Source organism: Chiloscyllium plagiosum, unplaced genomic scaffold, assembly GCF_037043375.1.
Source record: "Chiloscyllium plagiosum isolate Xiang-an unplaced genomic scaffold, Cpla_swu_hap1 HiC_scaffold_27, whole genome shotgun sequence".
Taxonomy (NCBI): domain Eukaryota; kingdom Metazoa; phylum Chordata; class Chondrichthyes; order Orectolobiformes; family Hemiscylliidae; genus Chiloscyllium; species Chiloscyllium plagiosum.
This window is the reverse complement of record NW_028270165.1, coordinates 60,341,218-60,359,805: the sequence shown is the minus strand read 5'-3', so window position 1 is coordinate 60,359,805 and position 18,588 is coordinate 60,341,218. Positions and strand designations below refer to the sequence as shown.

General features: G+C 48.8%; 6 non-coding genes across 6 annotated transcripts; all 6 read right to left on the bottom strand.

The window, feature by feature from the left end:
* Nucleotides 1-2,420: 2,420 nt before the first annotated feature.
* trnap-ugg (transfer RNA proline (anticodon UGG)) lies at nt 2,421-2,510 on the bottom strand. Its single transcript is given in 2 exon segments — nt 2,421-2,456; nt 2,475-2,510. It is a non-coding gene; the product is annotated as a tRNA-Pro (tRNA).
* A 2,755-nt stretch (nt 2,511-5,265) lies between these two features.
* Nucleotides 5,266-5,355, bottom strand: trnap-ugg (transfer RNA proline (anticodon UGG)). Its single transcript is given in 2 exon segments — nt 5,266-5,301; nt 5,320-5,355. It is a non-coding gene; the product is annotated as a tRNA-Pro (tRNA).
* A 2,738-nt stretch (nt 5,356-8,093) lies between these two features.
* On the bottom strand, nt 8,094-8,183 carry trnap-ugg (transfer RNA proline (anticodon UGG)). Its single transcript is given in 2 exon segments — nt 8,094-8,129; nt 8,148-8,183. It is a non-coding gene; the product is annotated as a tRNA-Pro (tRNA).
* Nucleotides 8,184-10,924: 2,741 nt separating this feature from the next.
* Nucleotides 10,925-11,014, bottom strand: trnap-ugg (transfer RNA proline (anticodon UGG)). Its single transcript is given in 2 exon segments — nt 10,925-10,960; nt 10,979-11,014. It is a non-coding gene; the product is annotated as a tRNA-Pro (tRNA).
* Nucleotides 11,015-13,755: 2,741 nt separating this feature from the next.
* On the bottom strand, nt 13,756-13,845 carry trnap-ugg (transfer RNA proline (anticodon UGG)). The gene is given in 2 exon segments: nt 13,756-13,791; nt 13,810-13,845. It is a non-coding gene; the product is annotated as a tRNA-Pro (tRNA).
* Nucleotides 13,846-16,600: 2,755 nt separating this feature from the next.
* Nucleotides 16,601-16,690, bottom strand: trnap-ugg (transfer RNA proline (anticodon UGG)). Its single transcript is given in 2 exon segments — nt 16,601-16,636; nt 16,655-16,690. It is a non-coding gene; the product is annotated as a tRNA-Pro (tRNA).
* Nucleotides 16,691-18,588: the final 1,898 nt, after the last annotated feature.

Below are 18,588 nucleotides of genomic sequence, written 5' to 3'. Positions count from 1 at the left end.
GGTACAAATGCAACATTTAAGTGGCGTTTGGATGGATATATGAATAGGAAGGGTTTGGAGGTATATGGGCCGGGTGCTGGCAGGTGGGACTAGATTGGGGTGGGATATCTGGTCGGCATGGACGGGTTGGACCGAAGGGTCTGTTTCCATGCTGTACATCTCTATGACTCTATGAACAGCTGCTTCTCATTCTGTCTCTGAGCTGCCGTTTGCCCGTCCCCAGGAACAGGGCCCTCTCTACTGGCAGAAAATTAAACCGTTTTCTTTCTAAACTTTTCTCTGACACCGGACTGACCAGTGACAAGCATTACCCTCCTCAACGTAGGGTACAGAGAACAGGAGAAGACCCCGCAGACCTCCACGAGTGTGTCATCTCAACTGTGCATTTTGGGCCAGTATATCAATGTGAAATATTTACGTCGAAGATTTTTGGAAAGCAGATGAGAAGGCGAGGTGCACAACAAGCTGCTAAAGACAACATTGAGTGAATAGGAAAGATGGTTTCCCTTCTGGGTTATGCTCCCATCACGCACCGGCAGACATATCACCCACAAGCAAATATTAACTCTGTCTAAATTGCCACATTCTGTTTTTGCGAACCGTGATTTCACTCAGAAGCACAATTTACTCGCTCCCTCCTGAATATCCTTCCAGACTCGAACATACCTTCCAGGTGAAGCAGCACTTCACCTGCACATTTGCCGCAACCTAGTCTCCTGCATTCGCCGCTCATAGTGTCGTGTCCCCAACCGAGCATGAAGTATAATCTGGATGACTGCTTCGCAGAACACCTCGGTTCTGCCCGCAAAAAACGGACCTGAGCTTCTGCTTTCCTGCCACTTTAACACGCCACCCTGTTCCCTGGCCAAAATCTCTGTCTCAGGCTTGCAGCAGTGCTCCAGCAAAGCTCAGCTCCAGATGGAAGAACAACGCCTCATATTCCACTTCAAAACCCTACAGCCCTCCGGTCTTCAAGATCGAGTTGCACGATTTTAGGGCCTGAAATCCCCCATATCCTTGACCCCTACCACACACATACGAGTCCCTTGTTATCACATAGTCTGCTACGACACACTACTTATTGTTAGCCACGAACGCTCTCCATTAACAGTTATTCACCCTCCCACACGGATCGTTATTCACTCCTTTGTCCCTCCTATTGTTCTCTCTCTGAGCTGGCGGGAAAGAGAGCAATGTACACTGGAGACTCTGAGCCAGCTGAAACTTGCTCAGTGTGAAATACATTCTACTTTGCTCCAAGAATTGCAAGCAGCAAAGAGTTTCCAGAACATCTGCTTGTCATTCACGTCGGAACCGGCGTGGCGAATTACTGCAGGGAAGGCACGAAACCGCAAGGCATGCGTTTCAACTTTATCAGCTCATTGGCATCTCAGAGAAGTGGTTTTGCGGTTCAGTTCATAGGAAACCAACGAAGAACAGGAGAAGACCACTCAGACCTCCAAAAGCCCGTCACTTGAACGGTGTGAGTTTCGCCATACTATATGGTATGATACGGGGCATTCAGACAGTCAGGAAGTCTTTTGAAAGGCAAGATGCCAAACGGAGTCCCATCGCAAAGGCAAGTCGCTCAAGGAGACAGTGAACAATAGCAGAGGATGGTTTCGATCCATCGACCTCTGGGTTATGGGCCCAGCACGCTCCCGCTGCGCCACTCTGCTCTTATGCACAGTTCCGTTTTCCACAGGTCCCTTTAGCCTTTCGTCTGACGAGACTGTTGTCAAAGATCTCCACTGCTGTCGTCTTATATGGTGTTGCGCAGACGTATGGAGGCTGTGTAAATATAAACTTTTTCTAACTTCCCACATTCTGTTGGTCGAACTGTGATTTCACTCTGAATAGACGCCATGCGGCCCACCTTCGCTCTGCTGGGTCGACACAGTAAGTAAACGTGGGTCTCTATTCGTATCATTCTCTTGCCTTCTCCATGTAATTCTGCACATTGTTACTTTAAACATGACCACCGAATTCCCGTTTGCGTCTCATGAATCTGCCTCTTTGTCAGTGTCAGTTAGGGATTTACTGACCCCAATCACTCCCTGTACGAAAGCGTTCTCCCTAATGTCACTTTTGGTTCTTTTCCTCATGACTTTAAATCTCCGCCGAATCGTTGCCGATCCTTTCAGGCGTGGGAGCATTTTGACTACATTACTTTCTCTGTCTCGACTTCGCGTAACTTGGAAAGCTTCAATGGGGCCAGATTTCAAACTTCGGATCTCCGAAGAGAGCTATCCCAAATTTCCAATCCACCCTCATCGCTGACATCCCTCAAACACCGCAACCTCCAATCATTACACTTCGCTGCTTTCTGTCCCATTGGTTCTCCAGGGAGCCCAACCTCGTTTAACGAACGTACTTTTTGAGAAAATGGAAGAGGCACTTTTGCACAAGGCATAAACCGCGGGCTCGTCCGGGATTTGAACCCGGGACCTCTCGCAACTCTACGTCGACGAAGACCCAAAGCGAGAATCATACCCCTAGACCAACGAGCCAGACAGCAAGCGCGCTTCCACCCCACCCCCCGCTCTACCTCTTGAACCAGCTGAGTCTTGCTCAGAGTGAAGTATAGTTGACATTGAACAGGCTGGGGCTGTTTTCTCTGCAACGTCGGAGGCTGAAGGGTGACTTTATGGAGGTTTACAAAATTATGAGGGGCATGGATAGGATAAATAGGCAAAGTCTTTTCCCTGGGGTCGGGGAGTCAAGAACTAGAGGGCATAGATTTAGGGTGAGAGGGGAAAGATATAAAAGAGACCTAAGCGGCAACATTTTCACGCAGAGGGTAGTGCGTGCATGGAATGAGCTGCCAGAGAAAGTGGCGGAGGCTGGTACAAATGCAACATTTAAGTGGCGTTTGGATGGATATATGAATAGGAAGGGTTTGGAGGTATATGGGCCGGGTGCTGGCAGGTGGGACTAGATTGGGGTGGGATATCTGGTCGGCATGGACGGGTTGGACCGAAGGGTCTGTTTCCATGCTGTACATCTCTATGACTCTATGAACAGCTGCTTCTCATTCTGTCTCTGAGCTGCCGTTTGCCCGTCCCCAGGAACAGGGCCCTCTCTACTGGCAGAAAATTAAACCGTTTTCTTTCTAAACTTTTCTCTGACACCGGACTGACCAGTGACAAGCATTACCCTCCTCAACGTAGGGTACAGAGAACAGGAGAAGACCCCGCAGACCTCCACGAGTGTGTCATCTCAACTGTGCATTTTGGGCCAGTATATCAATGTGAAATATTTACGTCGAAGATTTTTGGAAAGCAGATGAGAAGGCGAGGTGCACAACAAGCTGCTAAAGACAACATTGAGTGAATAGGAAAGATGGTTTCCCTTCTGGGTTATGCTCCCATCACGCACCGGCAGACATATCACCCACAAGCAAATATTAACTCTGTCTAAATTGCCACATTCTGTTTTTGCGAACCGTGATTTCACTCAGAAGCACAATTTACTCGCTCCCTCCTGAATATCCTTCCAGACTCGAACATACCTTCCAGGTGAAGCAGCACTTCACCTGCACATTTGCCGCAACCTAGTCTCCTGCATTCGCCGCTCATAGTGTCGTGTCCCCAACCGAGCATGAAGTATAATCTGGATGACTGCTTCGCAGAACACCTCGGTTCTGCCCGCAAAAAACGGACCTGAGCTTCTGCTTTCCTGCCACTTTAACACGCCACCCTGTTCCCTGGCCAAAATCTCTGTCTCAGGCTTGCAGCAGTGCTCCAGCAAAGCTCAGCTCCAGATGGAAGAACAACGCCTCATATTCCACTTCAAAACCCTACAGCCCTCCGGTCTTCAAGATCGAGTTGCACGATTTTAGGGCCTGAAATCCCCCATATCCTTGACCCCTACCACACACATACGAGTCCCTTGTTATCACATAGTCTGCTACGACACACTACTTATTGTTAGCCACGAACGCTCTCCATTAACAGTTATTCACCCTCCCACACGGATCGTTATTCACTCCTTTGTCCCTCCTATTGTTCTCTCTCTGAGCTGGCGGGAAAGAGAGCAATGTACACTGGAGACTCTGAGCCAGCTGAAACTTGCTCAGTGTGAAATACATTCTACTTTGCTCCAAGAATTGCAAGCAGCAAAGAGTTTCCAGAACATCTGCTTGTCATTCACGTCGGAACCGGCGTGGCGAATTACTGCAGGGAAGGCACGAAACCGCAAGGCATGCGTTTCAACTTTATCAGCTCATTGGCATCTCAGAGAAGTGGTTTTGCGGTTCAGTTCATAGGAAACCAACGAAGAACAGGAGAAGACCACTCAGACCTCCAAAAGCCCGTCACTTGAACGGTGTGAGTTTCGCCATACTATATGGTATGATACGGGGCATTCAGACAGTCAGGAAGTCTTTTGAAAGGCAAGATGCCAAACGGAGTCCCATCGCAAAGGCAAGTCGCTCAAGGAGACAGTGAACAATAGCAGAGGATGGTTTCGATCCATCGACCTCTGGGTTATGGGCCCAGCACGCTCGCGCTGCGCCACTCTGCTCTTATGCACAGTTCCGTTTTCCACAGGTCCCTTTAGCCTTTCGTCTGACGAGACTGTTGTCAAAGATCTCCACTGCTGTCGTCTTATATGGTGTTGCGCAGACGTATGGAGGCTGTGTAAATATAAACTTTTTCTAACTTCCCACATTCTGTTGGTCGAACTGTGATTTCACTCTGAATAGACGCCATGCGGCCCACCTTCGCTCTGCTGGGTCGACACAGTAAGTAAACGTGGGTCTCTATTCGTATCATTCTCTTGCCTTCTCCATGTAATTCTGCACATTGTTACTTTAAACATGACCACCGAATTCCCGTTTGCGTCTCATGAATCTGCCTCTTTGTCAGTGTCAGTTAGGGATTTACTGACCCCAATCACTCCCTGTACGAAAGCGTTCTCCCTAATGTCACTTTTGGTTCTTTTCCTCATGACTTTAAATCTCCGCCGAATCGTTGCCGATCCTTTCAGGCGTGGGAGCATTTTGACTACATTACTTTCTCTGTCTCGACTTCGCGTAACTTGGAAAGCTTCAATGGGGCCAGATTTCAAACTTCGGATCTCCGAAGAGAGCTATCCCAAATTTCCAATCCACCCTCATCGCTGACATCCCTCAAACACCGCAACCTCCAATCATTACACTTCGCTGCTTTCTGTCCCATTGGTTCTCCAGGGAGCCCAACCTCGTTTAACGAACGTACTTTTTGAGAAAATGGAAGAGGCACTTTTGCACAAGGCATAAACCGCGGGCTCGTCCGGGATTTGAACCCGGGACCTCTCGCAAATCTACGTCGACGAAGACCCAAAGCGAGAATCATACCCCTAGACCAACGAGCCAGACAGCAAGCGCGCTTCCACCCCACCCCCCGCTCTACCTCTTGAACCAGCTGAGTCTTGCTCAGAGTGAAGTATAGTTGACATTGAACAGGCTGGGGCTGTTTTCTCTGCAACGTCGGAGGCTGAAGGGTGACTTTATGGAGGTTTACAAAATTATGAGGGGCATGGATAGGATAAATAGGCAAAGTCTTTTCCCTGGGGTCGGGGAGTCAAGAACTAGAGGGCATAGATTTAGGGTGAGAGGGGAAAGATATAAAAGAGACCTAAGCGGCAACATTTTCACGCAGAGGGTAGTGCGTGCATGGAATGAGCTGCCAGAGAAAGTGGCGGAGGCTGGTACAAATGCAACATTTAAGTGGCGTTTGGATGGATATATGAATAGGAAGGGTTTGGAGGTATATGGGCCGGGTGCTGGCAGGTGGGACTAGATTGGGGTGGGATATCTGGTCGGCATGGACGGGTTGGACCGAAGGGTCTGTTTCCATGCTGTACATCTCTATGACTCTATGAACAGCTGCTTCTCATTCTGTCTCTGAGCTGCCGTTTGCCCGTCCCCAGGAACAGGGCCCTCTCTACTGGCAGAAAATTAAACCGTTTTCTTTCTAAACTTTTCTCTGACACCGGACTGACCAGTGACAAGCATTACCCTCCTCAACATAGGGTACAGAGAACAGGAGAAGACCCCGCAGACCTCCACGAGTGTGTCATCTCAACTGTGCATTTTGGGCCAGTATATCAATGTGAAATATTTACGTCGAAGATTTTTGGAAAGCAGATGAGAAGGCGAGGTGCACAACAAGCTGCTAAAGACAACATTGAGTGAATAGGAAAGATGGTTTCCCTTCTGGGTTATGCTCCCATCACGCACCGGCAGACATATCACCCACAAGCAAATATTAACTCTGTCTAAATTGCCACATTCTGTTTTTGCGAACCGTGATTTCACTCAGAAGCACAATTTACTCGCTCCCTCCTGAATATCCTTCCAGACTCGAACATACCTTCCAGGTGAAGCAGCACTTCACCTGCACATTTGCCGCAACCTAGTCTCCTGCATTCGCCGCTCATAGTGTCGTGTCCCCAACCGAGCATGAAGTATAATCTGGATGACTGCTTCGCAGAACACCTCGGTTCTGCCCGCAAAAAACGGACCTGAGCTTCTGCTTTCCTGCCACTTTAACACGCCACCCTGTTCCCTGGCCAAAATCTCTGTCTCAGGCTTGCAGCAGTGCTCCAGCAAAGCTCAGCTCCAGATGGAAGAACAACGCCTCATATTCCACTTCAAAACCCTACAGCCCTCCGGTCTTCAAGATCGAGTTGCACGATTTTAGGGCCTGAAATCCCCCATATCCTTGACCCCTACCACACACATACGAGTCCCTTGTTATCACATAGTCTGCTACGACACACTACTTATTGTTAGCCACGAACGCTCTCCATTAACAGTTATTCACCCTCCCACACGGATCGTTATTCACTCCTTTGTCCCTCCTATTGTTCTCTCTCTGAGCTGGCGGGAAAGAGAGCAATGTACACTGGAGACTCTGAGCCAGCTGAAACTTGCTCAGTGTGAAATACATTCTACTTTGCTCCAAGAATTGCAAGCAGCAAAGAGTTTCCAGAACATCTGCTTGTCATTCACGTCGGAACCGGCGTGGCGAATTACTGCAGGGAAGGCACGAAACCGCAAGGCATGCGTTTCAACTTTATCAGCTCATTGGCATCTCAGAGAAGTGGTTTTGCGGTTCAGTTCATAGGAAACCAACGAAGAACAGGAGAAGACCACTCAGACCTCCAAAAGCCCGTCACTTGAACGGTGTGAGTTTCGCCATACTATATGGTATGATACGGGGCATTCAGACAGGAAGTCTTTTGAAAGGCAAGATGCCAAACGGAGTCCCATCGCTCAAGGAGACAGTGAACAATAGCAGAGGATGGTTTCGATCCATCGACCGCTGGGTTATGGGCCCAGCACGCTCCCGCTGCGCCACTCTGCTCTTATGCACAGTTCCGTTTTCCACAGGTCCCTTTAGCCTTTCGTCTGACGAGACTGTTGTCAAAGATCTCCACTGCTGTCGTCTTATATGGTGTTGCGCAGACGTATGGAGGCTGTGTAAATATAAACTTTTTCTAACTTCCCACATTCTGTTGGTCGAACTGTGATTTCACTCTGAATAGACGCCATGCGGCCCACCTTCGCTCTGCTGGGTCGACACAGTAAGTAAACGTGGGTCTCTATTCGTATCATTCTCTTGCCTTCTCCATGTAATTCTGCACATTGTTACTTTAAACATGACCACCGAATTCCCGTTTGCGTCTCATGAATCTGCCTCTTTGTCAGTGTCAGTTAGGGATTTACTGACCCCAATCACTCCCTGTACGAAAGCGTTCTCCCGAATGTCACTTTTGGTTCTTTTCCTCATGACTTTAAATCTCCGCCGAATCGTTGCCGATCCTTTCAGGCGTGGGAGCATTTTGACTACATTACTTTCTCTGTCTCGACTTCGCGTAACTTGGAAAGCTTCAATGGGGCCAGATTTCAAACTTCGGATCTCCGAAGAGAGCTATCCCAAATTTCCAATCCACCCTCATCGCTGACATCCCTCAAACACCGCAACCTCCAATCATTACACTTCGCTGCTTTCTGTCCCATTGGTTCTCCAGGGAGCCCAACCTCGTTTAACGAACGTACTTTTTGAGAAAATGGAAGAGGCACTTTTGCACAAGGCATAAACCGCGGGCTCGTCCGGGATTTGAACCCGGGACCTCTCGCAAATCTACGTCGACGAAGACCCAAAGCGAGAATCATACCCCTAGACCAACGAGCCAGACAGCAAGCGCGCTTCCACCCCACCCCCCGCTCTACCTCTTGAACCAGCTGAGTCTTGCTCAGAGTGAAGTATAGTTGACATTGAACAGGCTGGGGCTGTTTTCTCTGCAACGTCGGAGGCTGAAGGGTGACTTTATGGAGGTTTACAAAATTATGAGGGGCATGGATAGGATAAATAGGCAAAGTCTTTTCCCTGGGGTCGGGGAGTCAAGAACTAGAGGGCATAGATTTAGGGTGAGAGGGGAAAGATATAAAAGAGACCTAAGCGGCAACATTTTCACGCAGAGGGTAGTGCGTGCATGGAATGAGCTGCCAGAGAAAGTGGCGGAGGCTGGTACAAATGCAACATTTAAGTGGCGTTTGGATGGATATATGAATAGGAAGGGTTTGGAGGTATATGGGCCGGGTGCTGGCAGGTGGGACTAGATTGGGGTGGGATATCTGGTCGGCATGGACGGGTTGGACCGAAGGGTCTGTTTCCATGCTGTACATCTCTATGACTCTATGAACAGCTGCTTCTCATTCTGTCTCTGAGCTGCCGTTTGCCCGTCCCCAGGAACAGGGCCCTCTCTACTGGCAGAAAATTAAACCGTTTTCTTTCTAAACTTTTCTCTGACACCGGACTGACCAGTGACAAGCATTACCCTCCTCAACATAGGGTACAGAGAACAGGAGAAGACCCCGCAGACCTCCACGAGTGTGTCATCTCAACTGTGCATTTTGGGCCAGTATATCAATGTGAAATATTTACGTCGAAGATTTTTGGAAAGCAGATGAGAAGGCGAGGTGCACAACAAGCTGCTAAAGACAACATTGAGTGAATAGGAAAGATGGTTTCCCTTCTGGGTTATGCTCCCATCACGCACCGGCAGACATATCACCCACAAGCAAATATTAACTCTGTCTAAATTGCCACATTCTGTTTTTGCGAACCGTGATTTCACTCAGAAGCACAATTTACTCGCTCCCTCCTGAATATCCTTCCAGACTCGAACATACCTTCCAGGTGAAGCAGCACTTCACCTGCACATTTGCCGCAACCTAGTCTCCTGCATTCGCCGCTCATAGTGTCGTGTCCCCAACCGAGCATGAAGTATAATCTGGATGACTGCTTCGCAGAACACCTCGGTTCTGCCCGCAAAAAACGGACCTGAGCTTCTGCTTTCCTGCCACTTTAACACGCCACCCTGTTCCCTGGCCAAAATCTCTGTCTCAGGCTTGCAGCAGTGCTCCAGCAAAGCTCAGCTCCAGATGGAAGAACAACGCCTCATATTCCACTTCAAAACCCTACAGCCCTCCGGTCTTCAAGTCGAGTTGCACGATTTTAGGGCCTGAAATCCCCCATATCCTTGACCCCTACCACACACATACGAGTCCCTTGTTATCACATAGTCTGCTACGACACACTACTTATTGTTAGCCACGAACGCTCTCCATTAACAGTTATTCACCCTCCCACACGGATCGTTATTCACTCCTTTGTCCCTCCTATTGTTCTCTCTCTGAGCTGGCGGGAAAGAGAGCAATGTACACTGGAGACTCTGAGCCAGCTGAAACTTGCTCAGTGTGAAATACATTCTACTTTGCTCCAAGAATTGCAAGCAGCAAAGAGTTTCCAGAACATCTGCTTGTCATTCACGTCGGAACCGGCGTGGCGAATTACTGCAGGGAAGGCACGAAACCGCAAGGCATGCGTTTCAACTTTATCAGCTCATTGGCATCTCAGAGAAGTGGTTTTGCGGTTCAGTTCATAGGAAACCAACGAAGAACAGGAGAAGACCACTCAGACCTCCAAAAGCCCGTCACTTGAACGGTGTGAGTTTCGCCATACTATATGGTATGATACGGGGCATTCAGACAGTCAGGAAGTCTTTTGAAAGGCAAGATGCCAAACGGAGTCCCATCGCTCAAGGAGACAGTGAACAATAGCAGAGGATGGTTTCGATCCATCGACCTCTGGGTTATGGGCCCAGCACGCTCCCGCTGCGCCACTCTGCTCTTATGCACAGTTCCGTTTTCCACAGGTCCCTTTAGCCTTTCGTCTGACGAGACTGTTGTCAAAGATCTCCACTGCTGTCGTCTTATATGGTGTTGCGCAGACGTATGGAGGCTGTGTAAATATAAACTTTTTCTAACTTCCCACATTCTGTTGGTCGAACTGTGATTTCACTCTGAATAGACGCCATGCGGCCCACCTTCGCTCTGCTGGGTCGACACAGTAAGTAAACGTGGGTCTCTATTCGTATCATTCTCTTGCCTTCTCCATGTAATTCTGCACATTGTTACTTTAAACATGACCACCGAATTCCCGTTTGCGTCTCATGAATCTGCCTCTTTGTCAGTGTCAGTTAGGGATTTACTGACCCCAATCACTCCCTGTACGAAAGCGTTCTCCCTAATGTCACTTTTGGTTCTTTTCCTCATGACTTTAAATCTCCGCCGAATCGTTGCCGATCCTTTCAGGCGTGGGAGCATTTTGACTACATTACTTTCTCTGTCTCGACTTCGCGTAACTTGGAAAGCTTCAATGGGGCCAGATTTCAAACTTCGGATCTCCGAAGAGAGCTATCCCAAATTTCCAATCCACCCTCATCGCTGACATCCCTCAAACACCGCAACCTCCAATCATTACACTTCGCTGCTTTCTGTCCCATTGGTTCTCCAGGGAGCCCAACCTCGTTTAACGAACGTACTTTTTGAGAAAATGGAAGAGGCACTTTTGCACAAGGCATAAACCGCGGGCTCGTCCGGGATTTGAACCCGGGACCTCTCGCAAATCTACGTCGACGAAGACCCAAAGCGAGAATCATACCCCTAGACCAACGAGCCAGACAGCAAGCGCGCTTCCACCCCACCCCCCGCTCTACCTCTTGAACCAGCTGAGTCTTGCTCAGAGTGAAGTATAGTTGACATTGAACAGGCTGGGGCTGTTTTCTCTGCAACGTCGGAGGCTGAAGGGTGACTTTATGGAGGTTTACAAAATTATGAGGGGCATGGATAGGATAAATAGGCAAAGTCTTTTCCCTGGGGTCGGGGAGTCAAGAACTAGAGGGCATAGATTTAGGGTGAGAGGGGAAAGATATAAAAGAGACCTAAGCGGCAACATTTTCACGCAGAGGGTAGTGCGTGCATGGAATGAGCTGCCAGAGAAAGTGGCGGAGGCTGGTACAAATGCAACATTTAAGTGGCGTTTGGATGGATATATGAATAGGAAGGGTTTGGAGGTATGTGGGCCGGGTGCTGGCAGGTGGGACTAGATTGGGGTGGGATATCTGGTCGGCATGGACGGGTTGGACCGAAGGGTCTGTTTCCATGCTGTACATCTCTATGACTCTATGAACAGCTGCTTCTCATTCTGTCTCTGAGCTGCCGTTTGCCCGTCCCCAGGAACAGGGCCCTCTCTACTGGCAGAAAATTAAACCGTTTTCTTTCTAAACTTTTCTCTGACACCGGACTGACCAGTGACAAGCATTACCCTCCTCAACATAGGGTACAGAGAACAGGAGAAGACCCCGCAGACCTCCACGAGTGTGTCATCTCAACTGTGCATTTTGGGCCAGTATATCAATGTGAAATATTTACGTCGAAGATTTTTGGAAAGCAGATGAGAAGGCGAGGTGCACAACAAGCTGCTAAAGACAACATTGAGTGAATAGGAAAGATGGTTTCCCTTCTGGGTTATGCTCCCATCACGCACCGGCAGACATATCACCCACAAGCAAATATTAACTCTGTCTAAATTGCCACATTCTGTTTTTGCGAACCGTGATTTCACTCAGAAGCACAATTTACTCGCTCCCTCCTGAATATCCTTCTAGACTCGAACATACCTTCCAGGTGAAGCAGCACTTCACCTGCACATTTGCCGCAACCTAGTCTCCTGCATTCGCCGCTCATAGTGTCGTGTCCCCAACCGAGCATGAAGTATAATCTGGATGACTGCTTCGCAGAACACCTCGGTTCTGCCCGCAAAAAACGGACCTGAGCTTCTGCTTTCCTGCCACTTTAACACGCCACCCTGTTCCCTGGCCAAAATCTCTGTCTCAGGCTTGCAGCAGTGCTCCAGCAAAGCTCAGCTCCAGATGGAAGAACAACGCCTCATATTCCACTTCAAAACCCTACAGCCCTCCGGTCTTCAAGTCGAGTTGCACGATTTTAGGGCCTGAAATCCCCCATATCCTTGACCCCTACCACACACATACGAGTCCCTTGTTATCACATAGTCTGCTACGACACACTACTTATTGTTAGCCACGAACGCTCTCCATTAACAGTTATTCACCCTCCCACACGGATCGTTATTCACTCCTTTGTCCCTCCTATTGTTCTCTCTCTGAGCTGGCGGGAAAGAGAGCAATGTACACTGGAGACTCTGAGCCAGCTGAAACTTGCTCAGTGTGAAATACATTCTACTTTGCTCCAAGAATTGCAAGCAGCAAAGAGTTTCCAGAACATCTGCTTGTCATTCACGTCGGAACCGGCGTGGCGAATTACTGCAGGGAAGGCACGAAACCGCAAGGCATGCGTTTCAACTTTATCAGCTCATTGGCATCTCAGAGAAGTGGTTTTGCGGTTCAGTTCATAGGAAACCAACGAAGAACAGGAGAAGACCACTCAGACCTCCAAAAGCCCGTCACTTGAACGGTGTGAGTTTCGCCATACTATATGGTATGATACGGGGCATTCAGACAGTCAGGAAGTCTTTTGAAAGGCAAGATGCCAAACGGAGTCCCATCGCTCAAGGAGACAGTGAACAATAGCAGAGGATGGTTTCGATCCATCGACCTCTGGGTTATGGGCCCAGCACGCTCCCGCTGCGCCACTCTGCTCTTATGCACAGTTCCGTTTTCCACAGGTCCCTTTAGCCTTTCGTCTGACGAGACTGTTGTCAAAGATCTCCACTGCTGTCGTCTTATATGGTGTTGCGCAGACGTATGGAGGCTGTGTAAATATAAACTTTTTCTAACTTCCCACATTCTGTTGGTCGAACTGTGATTTCACTCTGAATAGACGCCATGCGGCCCACCTTCGCTCTGCTGGGTCGACACAGTAAGTAAACGTGGGTCTCTATTCGTATCATTCTCTTGCCTTCTCCATGTAATTCTGCACATTGTTACTTTAAACATGACCACCGAATTCCCGTTTGCGTCTCATGAATCTGCCTCTTTGTCAGTGTCAGTTAGGGATTTACTGACCCCAATCACTCCCTGTACGAAAGCGTTCTCCCTAATGTCACTTTTGGTTCTTTTCCTCATGACTTTAAATCTCCGCCGAATCGTTGCCGATCCTTTCAGGCGTGGGAGCATTTTGACTACATTACTTTCTCTGTCTCGACTTCGCGTAACTTGGAAAGCTTCAATGGGGCCAGATTTCAAACTTCGGATCTCCGAAGAGAGCTATCCCAAATTTCCAATCCACCCTCATCGCTGACATCCCTCAAACACCGCAACCTCCAATCATTACACTTCGCTGCTTTCTGTCCCATTGGTTCTCCAGGGAGCCCAACCTCGTTTAACGAACGTACTTTTTGAGAAAATGGAAGAGGCACTTTTGCACAAGGCATAAACCGCGGGCTCGTCCGGGATTTGAACCCGGGACCTCTCGCAAATCTACGTCGACGAAGACCCAAAGCGAGAATCATACCCCTAGACCAACGAGCCAGACAGCAAGCGCGCTTCCACCCCACCCCCCGCTCTACCTCTTGAACCAGCTGAGTCTTGCTCAGAGTGAAGTATAGTTGACATTGAACAGGCTGGGGCTGTTTTCTCTGCAACGTCGGAGGCTGAAGGGTGACTTTATGGAGGTTTACAAAATTATGAGGGGCATGGATAGGATAAATAGGCAAAGTCTTTTCCCTGGGGTCGGGGAGTCAAGAACTAGAGGGCATAGATTTAGGGTGAGAGGGGAAAGATATAAAAGAGACCTAAGCGGCAACATTTTCACGCAGAGGGTAGTGCGTGCATGGAATGAGCTGCCAGAGAAAGTGGCGGAGGCTGGTACAAATGCAACATTTAAGTGGCGTTTGGATGGATATATGAATAGGAAGGGTTTGGAGGTATGTGGGCCGGGTGCTGGCAGGTGGGACTAGATTGGGGTGGGATATCTGGTCGGCATGGACGGGTTGGACCGAAGGGTCTGTTTCCATGCTGTACATCTCTATGACTCTATGAACAGCTGCTTCTCATTCTGTCTCTGAGCTGCCGTTTGCCCGTCCCCAGGAACAGGGCCCTCTCTACTGGCAGAAAATTAAACCGTTTTCTTTCTAAACTTTTCTCTGACACCGGACTGACCAGTGACAAGCATTACCCTCCTCAACATAGGGTACAGAGAACAGGAGAAGACCCCGCAGACCTCCACGAGTGTGTCATCTCAACTGTGCATTTTGGGCCAGTATATCAATGTGAAATATTTACGTCGAAGATTTTTGGAAAGCAGATGAGAAGGCGAGGTGCACAACAAGCTGCTAAAGACAACATTGAGTGAATAGGAAAGATGGTTTCCCTTCTGGGTTATGCTCCCATCACGCACCGGCAGACATATCACCCACAAGCAAATATTAACTCTGTCTAAATTGCCACATTCTGTTTTTGCGAACCGTGATTTCACTCAGAAGCACAATTTACTCGCTCCCTCCTGAATATCCTTCTAGACTCGAACATACCTTCCAGGTGAAGCAGCACTTCACCTGCACATTTGCCGCAACCTAGTCTCCTGCATTCGCCGCTCATAGTGTCGTGTCCCCAACCGAGCATGAAGTATAATCTGGATGACTGCTTCGCAGAACACCTCGGTTCTGCCCGCAAAAAACGGACCTGAGCTTCTGCTTTCCTGCCACTTTAACATGCCACCCTGTTCCCTGGCCAAAATCTCTGTCTCAGGCTTGCAGCAGTGCTCCAGCAAAGCTCAGCTCCAGATGGAAGAACAACGCCTCATATTCCACTTCAAAACCCTACAGCCCTCCGGTCTTCAAGATCGAGTTGCACGATTTTAGGGCCTGAAATCCCCCATATCCTTGACCCCTACCACACACATACGAGTCCCTTGTTATCACATAGTCTGCTACGACACACTACTTATTGTTAGCCACGAACGCTCTCCATTAACAGTTATTCACCCTCCCACACGGATCGTTATTCACTCCTTTGTCCCTCCTATTGTTCTCTCTCTGAGCTGGCGGGAAAGAGAGCAATGTACACTGGAGACTCTGAGCCAGCTGAAACTTGCTCAGTGTGAAATACATTCTACTTTGCTCCAAGAATTGCAAGCAGCAAAGAGTTTCCAGAACATCTGCTTGTCATTCACGTCGGAACCGGCGTGGCGAATTACTGCAGGGAAGGCACGAAACCGCAAGGCATGCGTTTCAACTTTATCAGCTCATTGGCATCTCAGAGAAGTGGTTTTGCGGTTCAGTTCATAGGAAACCAACGAAGAACAGGAGAAGACCACTCAGACCTCCAAAAGCCCGTCACTTGAACGGTGTGAGTTTCGCCATACTATATGGTATGATACGGGGCATTCAGACAGTCAGGAAGTCTTTTGAAAGGCAAGATGCCAAACGGAGTCCCATCGCAAAGGCAAGTCGCTCAAGGAGACAGTGAACAATAGCAGAGGATGGTTTCGATCCATCGACCTCTGGGTTATGGGCCCAGCACGCTCCCGCTGCGCCACTCTGCTCTTATGCACAGTTCCGTTTTCCACAGGTCCCTTTAGCCTTTCGTCTGACGAGACTGTTGTCAAAGATCTCCACTGCTGTCGTCTTATATGGTGTTGCGCAGACGTATGGAGGCTGTGTAAATATAAACTTTTTCTAACTTCCCACATTCTGTTGGTCGAACTGTGATTTCACTCTGAATAGACGCCATGCGGCCCACCTTCGCTCTGCTGGGTCGACACAGTAAGTAAACGTGGGTCTCTATTCGTATCATTCTCTTGCCTTCTCCATGTAATTCTGCACATTGTTACTTTAAACATGACCACCGAATTCCCGTTTGCGTCTCATGAATCTGCCTCTTTGTCAGTGTCAGTTAGGGATTTACTGACCCCAATCACTCCCTGTACGAAAGCGTTCTCCCTAATGTCACTTTTGGTTCTTTTCCTCATGACTTTAAATCTCCGCCGAATCGTTGCCGATCCTTTCAGGCGTGGGAGCATTTTGACTACATTACTTTCTCTGTCTCGACTTCGCGTAACTTGGAAAGCTTCAATGGGGCCAGATTTCAAACTTCGGATCTCCGAAGAGAGCTATCCCAAATTTCCAATCCACCCTCATCGCTGACATCCCTCAAACACCGCAACCTCCAATCATTACACTTCGCTGCTTTCTGTCCCATTGGTTCTCCAGGGAGCCCAACCTCGTTTAACGAACGTACTTTTTGAGAAAATGGAAGAGGCACTTTTGCACAAGGCATAAACCGCGGGCTCGTCCGGGATTTGAACCCGGGACCTCTCGCAAATCTACGTCGACGAAGACCCAAAGCGAGAATCATACCCCTAGACCAACGAGCCAGACAGCAAGCGTGCTTCCTCCCCACCCCCCGCTCTACCTCTTGAACCAGCTGAGTCTTGCTCAGAGTGAAGTATAGTTGACATTGAACAGGCTGGGGCTGTTTTCTCTGCAACGTCGGAGGCTGAAGGGTGACTTTATGGAGGTTTACAAAATTATGAGGGGCATGGATAGGATAAATAGGCAAAGTCTTTTCCCTGGGGTCGGGGAGTCAAGAACTAGAGGGCATAGATTTAGGGTGAGAGGGGAAAGATATAAAAGAGACCTAAGCGGCAACATTTTCACGCAGAGGGTAGTGCGTGCATGGAATGAGCTGCCAGAGAAAGTGGCGGAGGCTGGTACAAATGCAACATTTAAGTGGCGTTTGGATGGATATATGAATAGGAAGGGTTTGGAGGTATATGGGCCGGGTGCTGGCAGGTGGGACTAGATTGGGGTGGGATATCTGGTCGGCATGGACGGGTTGGACCGAAGGGTCTGTTTCCATGCTGTACATCTCTATGACTCTATGAACAGCTGCTTCTCATTCTGTCTCTGAGCTGCCGTTTGCCCGTCCCCAGGAACAGGGCCCTCTCTACTGGCAGAAATTTAAACCGTTTTCTTTCTAAACTTTTCTCTGACACCGGACTGACCAGTGACAAGCATTACCCTCCTCAACATAGGGTACAGAGAACAGGAGAAGACCCCGCAGACCTCCACGAGTGTGTCATCTCAACTGTGCATTTTGGGCCAGTATATCAATGTGAAATATTTACGTCGAAGATTTTTGGAAAGCAGATGAGAAGGCGAGGTGCACAACAAGCTGCTAAAGACAACATTGAGTGAATAGGAAAGATGGTTTCCCTTCTGGGTTATGCTCCCATCACGCACCGGCAGACATATCACCCACAAGCAAATATTAACTCTGTCTAAATTGCCACATTCTGTTTTTGCGAACCGTGATTTCACTCAGAAGCACAATTTACCCGCTCCCTCCTGAATATCCTTCCAGACTCGAACATACCTTCCAGGTGAAGCAGCACTTCACCTGCACATTTGCCGCAACCTAGTCTCCTGCATTCGCCGCTCATAGTGTCGTGTCCCCAACCGAGCATGAAGTATAATCTGGATGACTGCTTCGCAGAACACCTCGGTTCTGCCCGCAAAAAACGGACCTGAGCTTCTGCTTTCCTGCCACTTTAACACGCCACCCTGTTCCCTGGCCAAAATCTCTGTCTCAGGCTTGCAGCAGTGCTCCAGCAAAGCTCAGCTCCAGATGGAAGAACAACGCCTCATATTCCACTTCAAAACCCTACAGCCCTCCGGTCTTCAAGATCGAGTTGCACGATTTTAGGGCCTGAAATCCCCCATATCCTTGACCCCTACCACACACATACGAGTCCCTTGTTATCACATAGTCTGCTACGACACACTACTTATTGTTAGCCACGAACGCTCTCCATTAACAGTTATTCACCCTCCCACACGGATCGTTATTCACTCCTTTGTCCCTCCTATTGTTCTCTCTCTGAGCTGGCGGGAAAGAGAGCAATGTACACTGGAGACTCTGAGCCAGCTGAAACTTGCTCAGTGTGAAATACATTCTACTTTGCTCCAAGAATTGCAAGCAGCAAAGAGTTTCCAGAACATCTGCTTGTCATTCACGTCGGAACCGGCGTGGCGAATTACTGCAGGGAAGGCACGAAACCGCAAGGCATGCGTTTCAACTTTATCAGCTCATTGGCATCTCAGAGAAGTGGTTTTGCGGTTCAGTTCATAGGAAACCAACGAAGAACAGGAGAAGACCACTCAGACCTCCAAAAGCCCGTCACTTGAACGGTGTGAGTTTCGCCATACTATATGGTATGATACGGGGCATTCAGACAGTCAGGAAGTCTTTTGAAAGGCAAGATGCCAAACG